Below are 5,684 nucleotides of genomic sequence, written 5' to 3'. Positions count from 1 at the left end.
TCCTTGATCCACTTGGAATTTACTTTTGTATTTGGTGAAATAGAGTGGTTCAGTTTCATTCTTCTGCATGTTTCAATCCATTGTTTCCAACACCATTTGTTGAAGAGACTCTGCTTTCCCCATTGAATAGTCTGGGCCCCTTTGTTAAAGATTAGATGTCCATAGGTGTGGGGGCTCACTTCTGGGCCTAAGAGCTACTTCTAGCAAAAGGATGGCACTTCCTTCCCAAGGCAGGCTGGGAAATATCCGGCAATGCCCTTCATTACCACAAGGTGGCAGCACCACACTAAATGGCACTTTATCTTGAGGGGTCGAATATAGTACTTCCTCATTTCTTTACAAGCGATCTTGGAAACTGCCATGTGTGGGGCACAGGAGATAATATCTAGAGGTAGATTGATATATATCCTCATGGAGCCTCCATTTTCTTAAAATTTCTTTATCGGGGAATTAATGTTTTACATTCGACAGTAAATACAACAGTTTGTACATGCATAACATTTCTCAGCTTTCCATTTTGTTGTTTGAACTTCTTTTCAGTATTTTATTTTAATAAGAGAGGTGGATGAGAGAGATAGAGACCAGAGCACTGCTCAGCTCTGGCTTATGATGGTGCTAGGGGCTGAACCTGGGAGCTCAGAGCCTCAGGCATGAGAGTCTGTTGCATAGCCATTGAGCCTCCATTTTTTTTCTTCTTTTTTTTTTTTTATTTAAGAAAGGATTAATTAACAAAACCATAGGGTAGGAGGGGTACAACTCCACACAATTCCCACCGCCCAATCTCCATATCCCACCCCCTCCCCCGATAGCTTTCCCATTCTCTAGAGCCTCCATTTTTAAAGAGGTAGATACAAGCGAACTACCTGCCTGCCAGTTAAACTCCAAAGCTTTATTCTGTTCCTAGTTTCAGGAAAATCATTGTAGAATGTGATATATATGGTGTATTGCACCAAAGTAAAAGATTCTGGGTGTGTGTGAGAGGGGGAGGAGGGTTCAGGTCCTGGAACATGATGGCAGAGGAGGATCTAGTGGGGGTTGTATTGTTTTTTGGAAATGTTATGCATGTACAAACTATTGTATATTACTGTTGACTGTAAACCAATAATCCCCCAATAAAGAAAAATTTTTAAAGAGTGTGATAGATATAGTTATAGGGACATATATGTATTCTCTCCTCCTTAAACAAAAGGTACTGAGCAGAACTTCACATACTAGGGCCGCCACTAACTTGTGCACCCACTCAGGGAATAGACGACCTCTCCAAGTAACTCCCATTTCTATGCTCATATGATGTGATTCTGACCTTTGTCCATTTGAGAGAAAGACTCTATGCTGTCCTCTGGTACCTGGGCAGACTGACTATGATGGAGAGAGACTTTATGATTTCTGAATGTAGATTCTAAAAGGCAACATTTGATTGTCTGGGGATCCTGGAACCCAGTCACCATGCTGAGGGGCCAGGCAAGTAATGGATGGAGATATTCTTTTTCCTTTTTTATTTATTCCCTGTTTGTTGCCCTTGTTGTTTTATTGTTGTAGTTATTGCTGTTGTTGTTGTTGGATAGGACAGAGAGAAATGGAGAGAGGAGGGAGAGACGGGGGGAGAGAAAGACAGACACCTGCAGACCTGCTTCACTGCCTGTGAAACCACTCCCCTGCAGGTGGGGAGCCGGGGGCTTGAACTGGGATTCTTCCACCGGTCCTTGCACTTTGTGCCACCTGCACTTAACCCGCTGCCCTAGACTTAACCTGCCTTAACCGCCTGACTCCCTGGAGATATTCTATAGAGATGAGCCAAAGCCACCAGCCCGTATCCCTGACTTTCTTGCTAACAGGCAGCATCAGTTGCTGGCAATAGGACCAAGCTATCTGGATGTGGGCATCCCAGACTCAAGGTGAACTTCCCCACCGGATACCATACTAGACAGAGAAGAGCTGTGCCTGACCGCAGCACTATGAGCAAAGGAAATCATTCTAATTGTGGTTTATATTTGTCTTTATTTATTTACCAAATGAGACAGAGATGGCGAGAAAACCAGAGTATTTCTCAGCACATGGGATATCGGGGGCTCAATTTGGAACTTGAAGCCTGAGAATCCAGTGCTTTGTCCACTGCATCAACTCTTGGGCTTTTGTTCTTGTTTTAAGCCACTCAAGTGTGCAGTGGTTGCTTTAGAAATAGAGGAAGTGGGAGCTGGGCTGTAGCACAGCGGGTTAAGCGCACATTAAGCGCACGTGGCACAAAGCACAAGCACCTGCTTAAAGATTCCAGTTCAAGCTCCCCCCAATCCCTTCTCCCCACCTGCTGGGGAGTGGCTTCACAGGTGGTGAAGCAGGTCAGCAGGTGTCTGTCTTTCCCACCCCCTCTCTGTCTTCCCCTCCTCTCACCATTTCTCAATAAAAAACAACAAGGGAAACAAAAGAGAAAATAAATAAATATAACAAATAAAGAAAGAAATAGAGGAAGGTTGGAAGAGAGTACTGGGTGGGGTGCTTGCCTTGCCATGCAAGTGAACTAGGTTTAAGCCCCAGCACCACATAGAAGCACCAAAGTGTTGGAGGATCCTTTGTATCTCCCTCTCTCTCAGATAAAGTCAGTATGGGAGCAGTGAAATAATACACAAAATAGAAAAAAGAAACAGAGAATAGAAAAAAGAAGGAACAACAAGGGCAACAAAAGGGAATAAATAAAATATTTTTTAAAAAGTAGGAAAAGAAAGAAAATAGAAACCAGAGGAATAAAATATATAACCTTAGAAATTATGCCATGCAAAAATGAGTCAAGTCATGGGGCCCTTGGAATGTACCTAAAATAGATTTCCTAGTTTCTTCCAACATGAAGACCCCCAAATCTCATCTGCTCTATTAGATTCCTGCTTATTAGACTGTTCGTTCTGCTTTATATCTTAATACTTTCAGTCACCAAGTTGAAGATGATACCATGAAGCTAACTTGACTTTCCTGGGCAGACAACCTCACCAATGTGTCCTGGAACCTCACCTCCCCAGAGCCCTGCCCCACTAGTGAAAGATAGAAACAGCCTGTGGGTGTGGATCGACCTGTCAACGCCTATGTCCAGTGGAGAAGCAACTACAGAAGCCAGACCTTCCACCTTCTGCACCCCATAAAGACCTTTGGTCCATATTCCTAGAGGGATAAAGAACAGGGAAGCTCCCAATAGAGAGGATGGAATACAGAACTCTGGTTTTGGGAATTGAATTGTATGGAATTGTAGCCCTCTTAACCCACAATCTTGCCAATCATTATTAAATCACTAGTAAAAAAATAAAAAGAAAAGAAAATTTCTATCTCCTTTTTTCTCCTCCTTGAGTATTTTATAAAGCAATAAAATCAGTTACAAGTAGTTAAATCCATGAGGATGAGGTAAAATGTGCATTTAAGAATAATTAAAAGGGGGCCATGTGGTGGTGCACCTGGTTGAGTACACATGTTACAGTGTGCAAGGACCCAGGTCTAAACCCCAGGTCCCCACCTGCAGGGAGAAAACTTTGCAAATGGTGAAGCAGGACTGCAGGTCTCTCTCTCTCCTCTCTTTCTTTTCCCTTTCTATTTCTGGCTGTTACTATCCAATAAATAAATAAAGACAATTAAAAAAAAAGAATAACTAAACTTCCATTTCAGAATCTTTCTCAACTGCTCTCCCAAGATGAAACCCCCATTATTGGCCCTTTTCTTTCTTCATTTATTCCCTTACTGTTTGGGAATACATCCTAAGTATGTAAAAAAAAAAAAGAAAGATGGATTCCTTCAGCCTTTGTACTGTGCTAGTAACTGAGCTTGGTCTAAAACTCTATAAATTGATTTTCTTTTTTTAAAAAATATTTATTTATTCCTTTTTTTATTGTTGTAGTCATTGTTGGATAGGACAGAGAGAAATGGAGAGAGTAGGAGAGAAAGATAGACACCTGCAGACCTGTTTCCCTGCCTGTAAAGTGACTCCCCTGCAGGTGGGGAGCCGGGGGCTCAAACCGGGATCCTTCTGCCGGTCCTTGCACTTTGCGCCACCTTCACTTAACCCGCTGTGCTACTGCTCGACTCCCAGAAATTGATTTTCATCCTCTAGATGCCAGGGTTGCTGAGGACATCTTGATACTCTTTCATTTGAAGGTAACACTTGTTGCTGCTGCTACTATTCATTTTCTCACAGAGGGAGCCTTTAAAATTGCCTTTTAGGGAGGACAGGACCTAAGTCCCTCTGGCAGAACAAGATGACGGTTTGGTTGGAGATGAAATGTTCCTATCTTGGGGGAATGTGGAAATGTATCTTCATGACAGCAACAAGCCTCTAAAGCAGCATTTCTTCAACACAGTCATAGTGGAGTGGGGAAAACAAGCAAACAAACACAGGGCTTGTTGATAAGAGTGACTGATTCCCAACTTCTGCTCCCCTAAATTTGGCATCAACAATCAGATATGTCCTTAACAAGAGTTGTTAAGTCCCTGAGATGAAGATAAATTGAGCAGGAGTGGAGTGGGGGAGATAGCATACTGATTATGCAAAAAGACTTTCATGCTTGAGGCTACAAGGTTCCGGGTTCCATCCCCTGCGCCAACATAAATCAGAGCTAAGCAGTGCTCTGGGGAGAAAAGAGGAGGAGGAGGAAGGGAAGAAGGAGAAGGAGGAGAAGAAGGAGAAGATGAAGAAGGAAGAGGAAGAAGAAGAAGGAGGAGGAGGAGGAGGAGAAGAAGGAAGAGGAAGAAGAAGGAGGAGGAGGAGGAGAAGGAAGAGGAAGAAGAAGAAGGAGGAGGAGGAGGAGAAGAAGGAAGAGGAAGAAGAAGGAGGAGGAGGAGGAGGAGAAGGAAGAGGAAGAAGAAGAAGGAGGAGGAGGAGTAATTAATTGTAAATGACTGAACCTCCTCCTGACTATCTCTCAGAATGGGGAGCACAGCAGACAAGGGCTCTGAACTCCAAGCAGGGTTCGTCCTGTAAGGGAGGTGAATCAGAGGGCAGAGCTCATGCTTTGTAGGCCTGAGGCCCTGGGTTCCATTTTGGTTCCATTACCGGCACTCATTGAATATGATCAGAGCAGTGTTCTGGTCTCCACCCCCTGCCTTGTTACATAAAATAGTTAATAATAAAAAATTAATAAAGCAGGGTTTGGGGAGGAAGAGATTGCCTTCTTCCTTCCTTCCTTCATTCCTTCCTTCCTTCCTTCCTTCCTTCCTTCCTTCCTTGCTTTCTTTCATCTTCAGGGTTATCACTGGGGCTTGGTGCCACACTAAGAATTTACTGCTTCTGATGGCCATTTATTTTTCTTTTTTTCTCTTTTAATTTATTTCTTTATTGAATAGGACAGAGAAAAATTGAAAAGGGAGGGGGAGATAGGGAAAGAGAGAGAGAGAGAGAGACCTGCAGATCTGTTTCAACACTCAAGATGCATACCCCTGCAGATATGTGCACTTGACCCAGTAAGCCATCACCCGGCCACCAAGATTGTCTTTTAGTTTTATATATTATATTATATTATATTATATTATATTATATTATATTATATTATATTATATTAATTATATTATATTATATTATATTTATTTGTTGGATAGACAGAATTCAAGAGGGAAGGGGGTGATAGGGAGAGAGACAGAGAAACAACACTGCTTCACCACTTGCAAAGCTTTCCCCCTGCAGGTAGGGACTAGGGACTTGAACCCGGGTCCTTGAG

Source organism: Erinaceus europaeus, chromosome 21 (genome assembly GCF_950295315.1).
Source record: "Erinaceus europaeus chromosome 21, mEriEur2.1, whole genome shotgun sequence".
NCBI classification, from domain to species: Eukaryota; Metazoa; Chordata; class Mammalia; order Eulipotyphla; family Erinaceidae; genus Erinaceus; species Erinaceus europaeus.
This window is presented reverse-complemented; position numbering follows the sequence as displayed.